The sequence below is a fragment of the Prionailurus bengalensis genome, chromosome D4, assembly GCF_016509475.1.
Source record: "Prionailurus bengalensis isolate Pbe53 chromosome D4, Fcat_Pben_1.1_paternal_pri, whole genome shotgun sequence".
NCBI lineage: Eukaryota > Metazoa > Chordata > Mammalia > Carnivora > Felidae > Prionailurus > Prionailurus bengalensis.
This window is the reverse complement of record NC_057359.1, coordinates 78,952,841-78,966,660: the sequence shown is the minus strand read 5'-3', so window position 1 is coordinate 78,966,660 and position 13,820 is coordinate 78,952,841. Positions and strand designations below refer to the sequence as shown.

Genomic DNA, 13,820 nt, shown 5'->3' with positions numbered 1-13,820 from the left:
AATATTTTTAATCTTCACTAAGTTCTTTAAACTAAATATTACTGGGCCAATTATACACATGAGAAAGTGAGATTCAGAGAGGCAGAGCAATCTGGCTCAATCAAACTAATGGCAGAGGTGGGATTTGAACCCAAGTCTGTTTGGCTCCAAAAAGTATGTTCTTTATCACAACGTGAAATTCTTTATAACTACACAGAACTATTTTCCTGTAATGTTTTATGATATAGCTGATTTCATACACTAACCCTAAATACCTCTCTGGAATCTAAGAAGCTTTGTGACTTCTTTTACTAAAACCATTTAGAAGGTCGGAGATGATGTGGTAGGGTAGATAGTGGGTCATTATCATCCTTGGGCCCAGGTCATCAGAAAAACGTATCAGCTGTTGCCATGGAGCAAGACCTTGGCATCAGAGCTTGTGCGGCACCTGGTTCTGGGTCTGTAGCTCCTGGATATAACATAGCAGGCTGCCACGTGGCAATCGTGGGTCCCAGATGCGTACCACAGCTCGTGGAGTCACGGGCTAGCAGACGTGAAAGGTACTTTGAGATGTTTTTGCTTAATGTTCTCAAAACTAAGACCCACAGGGATTAAGTAATTTCCTTAGGGTTTGTGTGAGTCTAGGTTCTCCAGAGTAACGGAGTTTTCTATACATATGGATTGGCTCGTGTGATTATGGAAGCTGACCAGTCCCAAGATTCTGCAGGTGACCAGATATCCGGGCACCCTGTGGCCCAGTCAAGATGACGCATAAAATTAACCATCGTTGGGTCACATCACTGAAAGAGTAGAAAAGCTACAAGGAGAACTTAGGCCTCTGAATTTAATTTGGGTTCTTTCCTTTTACATGCTGATTTCATAGATCTTTCAACATATTGATTAGACATGGCCATCCATGTACTTCAAAGAAACCAATATATCAAAGAAACAGATAGAGATCAAAGTGTGGGAAAATGACACGCAAGTTATTGTTAACTGGTTTATTGGTGTTACATAGACACTTGAATTATGCCCTGTAGTCTCCTTGAGACAGGAAAAAAGAGACAATTAAATTCTAGCTTCCACTTCCTAAGCACATGCACATTCTCCTATTCTTTGTGATGCTTGTGAGTTTGGGCATGTCAGGTTAAGAAGAAATAAAATCAATTTTTACTATCTTTGGTGATGTTTAATAACATCATTAAAATATTTCAAAATTAACTGTGATCATTGAATTGTAAAATGTGTGAGGTTCAGCAGTATTGAACAATCTCTCTGATAGAGTATTCTGGGATTCTGAAACAACCCTTGAAAAAAACATAAGAAAATATTATCTCCATGTTGAAGGTGAGAAAACAGGTTGTAAGAAGTTGCTGGGGGAGAGACAACCAATAGGGAAGGTGATATCCTGAGCGTGCCCCGTGCTTTCCAGGGGAAAGTTTTAAAAATTGAAATTCAAAATTATGTGTGTGTGTGTTTTCCAAGGAGAGGCTAATACCCAGATATGACTAGGGTCAATCTGGCTGGGTGTGTGGACATTGGTTGTCTTCTCTATGTTTCCAGTAATAGCACCCTAGTTTTCTTGGAAAGAGCCACCTTTTCCCCCTTGGTCCATCTGGTTGAGGTGATATGGGGTCATTTCCTGGATTTGGAGCATCAGAGGACCATGATGGAGATTCAACAGTGGGAACACAACGTTATCCCATCCAGGTGGACCCAATCTTAGAACTTTAATGGGGACTTTGGGGAAGAGTTACCATGCATCTGCCAGCTATGTGTAGAGAAAGTCTGCCCTGGCTTCTAGCCAACCTAGAGGGTGAAGGAAATGAGAGAAACGGCACGAACCCTGAAGACATGAGGCCAAACCCCAAGCAAGTTCTATGTCTGTTTTATTTTCAGTTCCAAGAAGCGACAAATATCTCTCTTCGCTTCAACCAGTTTCATATGAGTTTCTTGTCGTTTATAAGCAAGAGAGCGCTAATTGATACAGCGAGTTTGATTAACTACTCCCGTTCAAAGCCCATCTGAAGTTGTTGCAGCCCCCTGGAGTGTGTAGTGATTCGGCGAGATGATTAGCATGGAAAAGTATAGAGCTTGGTTGTATCATGGTCTGATTATTTAACAGTGTTATTATCAGCGAGATCTAACACAGGCAAATGTCCTAGCAGAGAAAAACAATGACTACATTCATTAGCCATGGCTTTGTTTGCCCTCGTATTGTTTAATCAAACAGACATTAATGTGTTTCTTGGGATACCTGTCCCTAGGAAAGCCTTCGGTTCGCACATATCAAGGAAAGAGGGTTTGACATCTATAAATTTCCGGATTCCATAAATATTGTATTTCTCACAAGCAGCAGCAGCAGGGACCCAGGCTCCGTAAACAATTTTGTGTGCTGACATCTGCAGTAACACACAAAGAATGATAAAAGGCAAGTAGTGCTTGACCTTCGGGGCAGAAAGGTAAGGGTATCCTTAATTCACAATTTAGATAATTCTTTCTATTTGATCTTGCCATCAGGCAGGCATGCTTTTATCTCTCACATCTATAGAGGGCCTTCACCTGTCTCAGGAAGAGAACACGCTGAGATGACACATAGGTTTCACGTAGGTTTCATCTCCCGTGACAAATCTAACTGATTGGTAGTTGCTGCCTAGAGGGCTGTGCTAAAAACTGTTTTGGGGTATTGTGGGAGAGGGTTTCACCATCAATTAGCAATTGCTGCCCCAGGCAAGAGATGAACAAGAGGTAACAGGGAGGAGACACCAAGAGATATTGACGATCTGAAAATATCTGGTGGTTTGAAACAAAACACAGATTAATCAGCTAACCTCAAGCTAACTGCAATAGAAAAAATTATAAACAGTAATAGAAAGATACATCCACATCATAAAATAACCAACTATACCTTCTCAAAAACAGTGACCCTGAAACTGGAAAAGATGCTTTTATATGCCACTTTGATATCACTTTGGACTCAAGCAGCTGGGGGATGCAGTCTCCGTGTTACAGTGTTGCAAAACTGTAGCCCAGCATGACTGAGCACAGAAGAGGACGGCAATTAAGAACACAGACTTACAGGGTCGAGTTTCAAGGCAAACTTCAGCTCTTGGTACATTGTATTTGTAAGCAAATCATTTTACCTCTCAGATCCTCAGTTTCTTCATCTACAAAAGATCAAAGCAGCATTATCAGCCAGGATTCTGTTGCCATAGATAACCTGGGAGACAACCTTGAGTCACAGCTTTTTGTGACGCTAATTTTAAGTTCTTTATCTTATTAAAGTTGACAATATTTGTGAAGTACTTAGCTACCTTTCTGGTGCATGATAAATATAAAATTAGCGGCGAGTAAACACAACAACGAGAAACAGCAGCACAAGGCATATCATTTTGTCTAAGCCAATCACATTCTGACCAAGTGATGTAACTCTGGCCAAGTGATTGGCCAGAATGTGTCACGTATGGGGTATTCATGGTGTGGAGGTGGCATGTGTGATTGGGGTCTGGGCTCTAGAGAGAGAGGGAGACACAGAATCCTAAGGGGCTCCAGGCTCTGAGCTGTCAGCACAGGGCCCAATGCGGGGCTCAAACTCATGAACCACGAGATCCTGACCTGAGCCGAAGTCCGACGCTTACCGACTCAGCCACCCAGGCACCCCCCCCTTTAAAAATTTTTTTCTTTAATTAAAAATAAAAATTTTAATTAAAAATTAAAAAAAAATTAGTATTTATTTTTGAAGGCGAGAGAGAGGCAGAGTGTGAGTGGGGGAGGGGTAGAGAGAGAGAGCCACCATGTAAAAAACAAATACATAAAGAAATTCTCTGCCCTTTGCTTTAAAGGCATCTCATTAGAAGTGGTAGGAAATCATGGTTAAGTACATTGAACTGTGAGTTCAACTGTATGAATTGAAATATTAGTTTGATACTTACTAGTTCTTTTCTCATTGAGGATGGTGATCATAGCATCTACTTATTGGGATTTTTGTGGAGATTATATGGGTTAATGCATGGGAAGCAGTTACAGCAATGCCTGGCCCAAAGTAAGCATTTAATAAATGCTGTTATTAATAATTATGTAATTCCTCTTTGGAGGTGTAACACATCTAAGCCTGGCACTCATTGATAGAGGCTTACTGCATGCCAGTTTTCATGGCAACTGCTTATCTCATTTAATCATTACAACAACCTTATTGGGAGAAATGTTACTTCCTAATGAGATTATATGTTCCCAAGGGGAATTGTCTGTTCACTGCTATAGACCAGATGTTTGGCTCAGAGAAGGTGCTTAATTAAAAGGTTCTGGGTAAGTTATTGGATCCTCATTTGCCAAATAAGGACATTGAGGCTTGAAGGGGTTAATGTTACGTGTGTACGTTTCCTGGAGTGACTGGATTCTTCACTCAGGGTCTCACGAGTTTGAAATCAGGGGGTCATTTAGGGCTGCGATCGTTACCGAGGGCTTGGTATCCTCTTCTGAGCGAACGGGTTGTAGGCAGAATCTGTCTCCTTGTAGTTATAGGACTGAGGTTCCTGTTTTCTTGCTACCTGTCAGGTGGGGACTACTTACAGTTCCTAGACACTATCCATTGTTCTCTGCTGCATAATATCACATAATCACAAAAGGGACATATCATCTTGTTCACGGGTTCTACACACCCTGAAAGGAGGGGATTCTACAAAGACAAGGGTCACTGAGGGTCAATCTAGAATCCTGCCCTACCACTTTCACTGAGAACACATGACTCTGAAAGACACCTACACTTAATTTGTCTGGGGCACAGGGCTTACTAGAGACAGAGCTGGATTGATGGCTATTCATCTGGCTCCAAGTTCATCTCTCTACTTTGGGCTCTGTAAATCAAATATTTCAAAGTTCCACATTTGAAACTCAATCATCTTGATTTATAATGCTATATTAGTCAGGATACATTTGGAAGCAAGTGACAAAAACCCCAATCAAACTGGCTTAAAGAGCAAGGAAAGTCATTGGCTCATAGAGTCAACTATCTGTCTATGACTTCAGGCATCTCTGGATCTACTTTGCAGACAAGTGTTCTTTCTTGTTGCCTTCTTCCCAGTGTGTTCTCCTCATGGTGATGGCAAAGGTAATTGTCAGAACTCCAGGACTGGATTCTACAAGATGAGTATGTGCATTATTATTAATTTTTCTTTTAGGAGTACTTTCGAATCGTGGTTCCAGTAAATGTTCTGGGGCTGACTCATTGTACCAATCTGTGTCAACCCTCATATCTAAACCAATCACAGTGACCCTTGGGATAGAACACCCTGCCTGGCCAGCTTTGACCATGTGTCCTAGAGCTAGGGGGTAGAATTAGCACTTCTGGAATCAAATGAGCTGAGAATCTTAGAAGGCTAGTTTCCCAAAGAAAAATAAAGGTGCTGTTAGCAGAAGAGTAAATGGATGTGAGGCTGGCAAAAGCTACCGATAGCCTATGTAGGGCTCCCCCTAGTGGAATGTGGAAGAGAGTGAGCGCAGGGGCAGGGCAAGCCAATTGCAAAGAGGGAGGTGCCAAGAGAGAATAGAGCGGAATGGGTTGATTATTAAACCACCAACTCCGTGTTTAACAGGAAAATAAAGGGAACCAGTAACCAGCCTCTATGAGTTTGAATACCTGGGTTAAAGTCGTGGGTCCCTCATTGCCACGTGTTACCCTTCTGTACATTATACTAAGTGCTTGAGCCTGTTATCTTCCTCTGTAAAGCGGGGCTACCTGCCACGCCTACCTCATCTTTCAGTCATTGCAAAAATAGAGGCTCCTAAAAACAAAGTAAAACAAGGGAGAGACCATCTGAGATTTCAAAAGGGCTTACATATGCTGCGTTATTAATTCAAGTAGAATATTGAAATTTGCGATAGGGATATCCCTTGAGCCTCAGCCAATAAGATAGTATTTTTCTGGACACCTTTTCTAAATTCCTTTTTAGAAATCATATGTCACCAGGGTAATGGCCTAGGCAAGCTCAGACCTAAGGAAGCTGGAACTTGGGCAACATGAAAGGTAGAGGGAAGACAGAAAGAAAGGGACAGAGGGAGAGGGAGAGGGAGAGGGAGAGAGGGAGGGGGGGGAAGAGAGGGAGAGAGAGAGAGAGAGAGAGAGAGAGAGAGAGAGAGAGAGAGATTGTCTAGCAAAACCGGAATGCATGTGTTCATGTCTGGAAGCATGCATTCTAGTGGCTGGGGGAGCCTGTTGGGAGACCAGGAAGGGTACAACTCGTGGTATTAGTAGGTAAGGACAAGTCTCCAGACTTGTTTGCTGAAAGAACACAGTCAATAACTGGGAACACTAAGATCAAGGTTCACATATGCAAATAAGCATCAAAGGCAGAAAGTAAAGAGTATCAAGATAGCTAAAGATTGACGGGCTTAGGAAGAACTCCTGAACTCCTATTTACTCGATAAATGCATAATGGTCCCCTCCCATATAAAAGGCCAGGTAGCCCAAGGACTATGGGCCTGGTGTCTGTAGCAGGGTAGCTTGGGTTTGACTCCTGGCTCTGTTATGTGATATTGGGCAATGTGTTTAACCTTCTCACTTTACCTCATCTTAAAATGGGGGTTATGATCAGACGAATAATATGGATATTAAAGACAGTTTGAAGGATTAAAAGAAAGGATATTTGTGAAGCACACAGAGTGGCTCCTGGGACATAGGGCATGGTTAATGCATGTTCACTATATTTTTATGTGCCAAGATCCCATCATGAAGATATCCTTTGTGCTTGTAATTTCTAGTTCTAGCTCAGGAAACATGCATTTAAAAATATCACCCATAACTTTAAACACAATGATGATACACGTTATGAAGGACACGTTACGAGTTGTGAGAGACCTGGTAGGAGGGGACCTGCCTTAGTCTAGGGTCTGGGAAGTGACATTTACCCTGTTACTTAGAGAACAAGCAGAGCTTGGCTAGTAATGGGAAGTGGCTTCTGACAGAGGAATCGGCTAGCACAAAGTCCAAGGGGCATTAAAAAAAAAGTTGTAAACTCTAGTAATTGGAAGGGGGTCAGTGTGGTTGGAATGAAGGGGGAGACGTGATATTAAGGAGAAAGATCATGCACAGCCTTGTACAGTTCATGGTAAAATTTGTTTTACCCTAATTGAATTGATAGAGGATATGGCACGTAAACTAAATATTTAAGAACGGGTCAGATTTGGTCACGCAAAGTGAAGCATTGCTGGAGAGAGAGAGAGAGAGAGTTGAGAGACAGAGAGAGAGGGAGATAGAGAGGGAAAGAAAGAGATGGGGGAGGGAGGGAGAGAGAGGGAGAACAAAAGGGGGAGGGGAGGGAGGGATCCCACCAAATGGCACGTGGCATTTTTATTCAATGAGAACATGCTCATAAACACCTAGATGGGAGACGTGGAAGGCTTCAATGTTGCTCATACATAGTAATCACTCAATAAATATTAGTTCTTATTAATACAACTGCTTTTAAAACAAAGTAAAAATAGCTCTCGATGGGTGCAAAATGTTATGCCTGATGCAGTGGCAAACTTTCTCTCCTCTTCTCTCTTGCAACATTTCCCATAGACCCTGCATACGCCAGCAACATTCTATGGCGCATTGTGATTATTTAGGGATAAGTATGGCTTGGCAATGGACTTCAGACTTTTAGAAAACAGAGACCAGAAAAGATATTTATTTCTGAATCCTTTACACAACCTCACCTTCAGTCGGCACTTAACAAACGTGGGCTTCTTTCTGGAGTTGTTCCGTCAGTTCTGAACCCAAAGCACCCCAGATTAAGGGATTTTAACTCCTTTGAGATTTGACAGAAGTAGTAAACTTAAGCTTTTGAGGCAGCGGCAGGTGGCTCCGAGTCCTGGACAAATAGGTTTAAATCTTATCTTTATTTAAGGAGGGGGAAGTGGAACCTCCATTTCATCATGGAACATTTATCTATATTTCTCGTCTATTCCTGGAAAAGGTTGTTTACCTACTTTTTGGTTTCCCCTTTCCAATTTCTTCAGCTCAAACCTAAATGAAGCAACAACCTATGAGATCTAAGGTCAAGCTGGAGACCAGAAAATTTATCTACTTGAGAGGTTCTAAAGCGGGGGTCCAGGTGTAGACATCTTTAAAAGAGAATGGTGAGAAGAGATTCTAGGAAATTCAATGACAAATTTTGTGGGCACTTTTGTAAGTATACTTTTCATAAGAGAGAGAGGGCCCATGGCGATGTGAGGTTCTAAAAAGGGTCTGCAACTCTAAAAATATGATCCATTGCTTATCAAATCACCATGCTGGGAAGACTAAAAAGGAACCATCACATTGTCACATTAAATGTCCTTGGAAAATGGTTTCATTCTAGTAGCAACCAAGATCTACAGACAGGAAGTTCTTTCTTAAGTCTACCCTAATGCTTTGGCACCTCTTCCCCATGCAAGCCCTTGGTAAATTTAGTGGAAATAGCAAACAGCTGCTCACCAACACCCACCCCAAAGAAAGAACAAGACATTTCTCACATATCTCAAGCTGCCTTAAATGTTCTTTCTTTGGCAAAGAAGAAAAAAAAGAAATATATTTTTGGCCTCTAAACCTTTTCCCACCCGTGTGTATTTCTGTAGAAATGTTATCCATATGGTTCCGATTGCTTTCTCCATAAGTCATTAGGAATGCCTTGCACTGAGAACTTTTCTGATGGCCAAGGAGTCTTTGGAGACTTTTTTTTTAAATGGCCCTTTTAGCCTTTCTTCATAGAAACAGGGAAGCTAAACATAGCCAAATGCAAATGAACTAAGACCTGGAAAGGTTGGAGTTTTAGTCAAAACTCAGAAATCATAAGGCTCGGGTGAGTTTTAAATCTGCCCCTGAAAAGCCTTCACCTTCTCCTCCTCCAGGGACAAGAATTGATAAATACTCCATTGGTAGAGAAAATGCAATGGTCTCAGCCATTTAAGTTGATACTTAGGCTTTGTTGTGGTGACCCCATTAAATTCTGAGCTCTTCCAATCACCCCAAGTCTTCCCGCATTATTTCCAGAGGACACGGTGAAGAGTTTGGACTTAGATCTGGGTGTGGAATTCCTGACTCCATCACTGACTCGCTAGCTATACCTTGGCATGCTACTCACATTTTCCAAGCTCCAATTTCCTATGACGTAAAAATTGGGTCATATTACCTAGCTCATACCTCATAGCATTTTGTGAATTATACAAGATAACCTATGGAAGACCCAAATGAAATGCCTTGTGCATGGAAAAGTAAAAAAAAAAAAAAAAAAAGAAGAAGAAGAAGAAAAAAAAAATCTTCTTTCTCCCTGTCTGACAGTGGTTGGATCTGGGGAGAGATCTGTGCTCCCTGAGGGAAATATTAACTATGTGAAGTGGAGGAGAGGAAGATGGGAAAATGTTCCAGAGTGTTACATCCCCTCTTTCTAAGGCATCTGGACCACAACCCATCTTGGGAGATTGATTAGAAGAGAATAGCTACGAGGAATCAGTCTGTTCTTCGGTTGTCCTCTGAAGCTGCCTAACGAGGTTGTTTCAGACTGATTTCAGAACTGCATTCCCAGAAGGGCTGCTGTTGCCTACTCTCACTCAAGGAGGCATATCTGAGCTGAAGACTGGTGGAAAAACAGAGGGAAAGAGAAGAAAGAATAAAAGAAGGGATGGGGAGAGAGGGAGAGAGAGAGAGAGAGAGGGAGAAGAAACAAAAGAATGAAGCAGGAAGGGATAGGAGACAGAGAGCCACCTGAAGCTTCACACTGAAATGGACGGGAAATGCAGTGTGTGTTGCAAGTGTTTTTCTTTGTGGTTCGAATCAAAGACAGAACTGTCTTGGGAACCACTGCCCAGGATCTGAACCTGGGCCACAAACCTAGGGAAGGAAAAAATTGTTCAAGCAGAACAAGTTTTCTTCCACCAGGTACAGAGAAAGCGCTCCCTTGGTCAGTGGCTGGAGAGCTGTCCGTGGTGCTGAATGCGTGTCCTTTGAATTAGCGTGGAGGAGGAGACACCGCGGAGAGGAGATTTGGACAGGCTACCTCTCCCCTCTTCTGTGCCCCCTTTTTTCAGTCCTGCACTGTTGAGGCTGGAGTTCATTCGGATTAGGGCACTCTCTCCTCCTCTCTTTTTCTTTCCCCCTTTGCCAGTTAAATATTTCTTCTCAAGTTCTCAATTCCTCACTCCAGAATTTCTCTTCCATTTTGTTTCAAGACTTCTAATTCACGAGCTCCTAGACCCTTCTGGACCTCCCTAGTTATCATGTCTCTTTCCTAACACTCTTTGAATAATCCTAACATGATAACAATAACAATAATAATCACAGATAGCATGCTTTAGGCACTCACAAGGTGTCAGGGAGTATTCTAAGTGTTTTTCACATAAATTAACTCATTTAAATCTTACACCAAACATGCTAGATAGGCAGTTATATTATTCGAATACACAGATGGGAAATTAAGGTTTAAGAGGTAACTAATTTGGCCAGGATCATAGACAGGATTCTAACCTGCGGGAGCTGACACTTTTACCGAATCTAGTTTCCTTTAAATTTTTCATCACCTTTTCCTTATTACTCTCTGCCCCTCCATCTGGTAGCTTCACTGACGCTACCTATCCTTGCCTAAGCTTCCAGGAACTAGCAATCTCCATTGCTGGTATTTTTTAATTAAAAAAAAATAAAAAGAAGCAAAGTAAGCAAACATAGAGAATATGCGCTGCGTGAGAATTTAGATCGTGTACTGGCCTTTGCTGCTTCAGGGAGAGGCCCCACGTCAGCAACCCCAGCCTGTACTTCAGGCTAAATTCGGAGTCTTTGGGTCTCTGTATTAATGCCTTCGCCCCCATACCTTCTCTGGTTGTATCTAGAGAACTTTGCGTCCTATCAGCTTCTTGCTCCGAGAAGCACTTGCTTAATTCTGGGAGGTTCCGTGGGGCTCATGCCTACACATACAGAGAAACAAACAGTCTTAAACAGGCATACAGAGGCACACGGATACACACGGACCCACACAGTCACCCCCCCCAGACAAAACCACACTCGAATAGATACACACAGACGCACTAGCACCCGCATACCCGGAAAAACTCATATAACTCGCGACGCACACAGCTACAGACACGCTTAGAAACACCACGACGCAGGGTTTGCGCGCACACACACACACACACACACATCACAAAGTCCCTTTGGGCGCTCATACACGGAGACACGCCACCCTATCCCCAGACCCACTAGACTCCCCAGTGGCTCAGCCTCAGCCCACCCAGGCCGCCCCTCCCTCGGAGAAGGCCTTTTTTCTCTCCTCCTCTCCCTTCTCCTCCTCCGCCTAAAGATGTACAAAACACTCCTCAGAATAAACCCTGGCTTTAGGCTCCTCCCTCCCCGCCCCCGGCAGCCGCTCCCCCATTCATTTTCGCCCGTCGCCGGGTAAGTCCCTCCTCCCGCGTAGCCCGGCCTCCACTGCTCCCCGCCCGGAGACCGCGGCGCACTTGGACTTCCCTCTCCATTCGCTGGCCGCCTCGCTCCCGGTCCCCACGGCTGTGAACTGATCTGGCGCGGGGAGGGGGGAGGAGGAAAGCGCAGGCGAACGAGCGAGCGAGCGAGCGAGGGAGCGAGGGAGCGGGCGAGCGAGCCAGAGAGCAAAGCGAGAGCGAGAGAGCCGGGAGGCTGAGGGAGTAGTGACCGCCTTCCGGAGCCGGGATTCATGCCTGTCCTCGGGACCTGCGGAGGGGACTTTACGGCTGAGTATGAGCCAGGCTGCTAGGAGCCAGGTACCCCCACGCCTGCAGTCCCCGCGCCGTTCCCGGTATGCGAGCTGGACGCAGGGCTCTCCCAACTTCCCACCGAGCCGAATAAAAAGCGTCCTCCCGCAGCTCTCCGCCAAAGACGGACATTGACTCCAGGTAAGGCGGCGCCGGGCGCAGCGCCCGCCAGCCCCGCTGCCCTTGGAGACGGCCCCGGACCGCATTCGGGGCGCCCCCGCCCGCCCCGCCCCTCCCCCTCCCGTCACCCTTCGTCTCTTCCGTCGGCCGCCCAGCCGCCTCCAAGTCCTCGCAGGTTCCTTGGAGGGGGAGGGCTCTGCTTTCTGGGGCGCAAGGGGTTAAATGCGGATTTTAGTAAGTGGTGTGTGTGCTCCCCGCGCGCTCCCGACGTGTGTACCGTGGTGGGAACTTGATGTGGTGCTAGTGTGTGTTTGCGTGTGCAGCGTCGTTTGCGTTTGATGCGTGTTTGTGCTGTGCTGTGCTCTGTGTGTGTGTGTGTGTGTGTCGGGGAGGAGGTAAAGAGAGGTCCTATAACCTACTTAAGGCACGATGTGTGTGTGCATGTTTGTACGTATGTGTTTGTATGTGTGCACTTGTGTGTCTTTTTAATTAGGTCTTTCCAGCTTACATGGAATGGGATCCTTACTATAGGATCACGTAGCCATCGGGAGACCCGCTGTGGACTTCTTCTTGGCGCTCTGGGCTTGGGTTTTGGGGAGCATTCCAGGGATAAGGACAGCACCTTATTTACCCCAATATTGATACCGTGGAAGGAAAATTCCTCCAAACGTTGGAGACCTGGTAGACTTGGACTCATCGTTTAATATGAAAGAGAAATGGCCAAACCCTGAGGCAATGACATGCTGTCACTTTAAATTCCACACTGGGCAGGCTCCAGGATTCTGATGGGAATTTGGAGTCACTGGGTAGTGGGTGACAGAGAGAGAAGTCAGCGGTGGGCTCCTTATCTGGGGCTTGGCAAGTCTGGGGTAGAGTCTACCATGCCTCTCCATGTGTAATCATAACAGCAGGACAGCGCCTCCTGGTACTGGTGCTTTTGGGGATGATCTGAGCAAGTTTGCATGTATCCCCCTAAAGGGAAAGGAGGAGAGTCCTCAGAGACCTGCTCATCCATCATAGTTACACAGGATCACAGGGAAAATTTCATATGGGGGCAGCTGTGGGTAACGTGGAAGGAGATGGATGGGGCACTTCCCTAAGAGATCCCTGCTTCCCTTCCCCATTTCAGAAAGGCTTGGGAAGCCCCAAGAGAATCTCTTCATAAACTGTGCCTCCTTATGGCTCCACTGGAGTTAGGAGGAAGATGGGAGAGCAGAGAGATTGTGTGTGTGTGTGTGCGTGTGTGCGTGTGTGCGCGTGTGTGTGTGCGTGTGTGTGTTTCAGTGCTGAGGGAGATCCACAATGTGGGAATGGTTGTGGGTGGGGAATTCATGGCAGAATGTGGCCGTAATCGACTTAAACTGCTATCGATTTGCACCTCACATCTCTTGCTAGGCTCCAAAATACTGCCAAGGGCACGGGTGGGGGGGGGGCGGTGGCGGCGGTGGGGAGAATGTCAGTAAGGAAGACAGTTTGGGTCAGGTCTCTCTTTCCTCTTTCCTCCACCTCCCAGGAGGCTCTCTTGGTAAGTCCCCTGGCCACCCTGGCTAGGTCCTGCTGGGTTTGGACTCTGGGGCCAGCCATTGATTTGATTCCCGGCTGCCTCTTAAAGGCTTGCCCTACTCAGCAAAAATGCTGAGTTTTACTGCTGTTAGCATGGCTTCCAGACTCGGCAGCTGTTACTTTCCCAAGGTAAGAGGCAGCCGTTCTGCCGCCAGGCATGGAGGCTAGTGGAGGACAAGGGCTGAGATGCTGGGACGGCCCCTCGTCTACCCCAGCTGGCAAGGAGCCACTGAAAAGACCTTTTGGGGAAAAGAAAAGTAGAAATATAATTGTGTTTTAAAAATGATAGGGGTGTGTGTGTGTGTGTGTGTGTGTGTGTATGTGCATATGTGCACGCGCGTGTAGCTTCTGAGGCAAGATAAAAGCAAACATGTGTTTGCAAGGACCTGCCCTGGCGGGTGGGTGACCGTGCTGCCTGCAGG

At 45.2% G+C, this 13,820-nt stretch overlaps 1 protein-coding gene across 2 annotated transcripts in view; it reads left to right on the top strand.

The window, feature by feature from the left end:
- The first annotated feature begins 11,412 nt into the window (after nucleotides 1–11,412).
- Nucleotides 11,413–13,820, top strand: part of BRINP1 (BMP/retinoic acid inducible neural specific 1) — a 175,520-nt gene continuing 173,112 nt past the window's right edge. Inside the window, exon 1 of one of the 2 annotated variants that reach the window (XM_043566985.1) lies at nucleotides 11,413–11,856. The gene's annotated coding sequence lies outside the window, so the exon portion shown is untranslated. The remainder of the gene's footprint in view (nucleotides 11,857–13,820) is intronic. The other variant, XM_043566982.1, reaches the window with a different exon arrangement.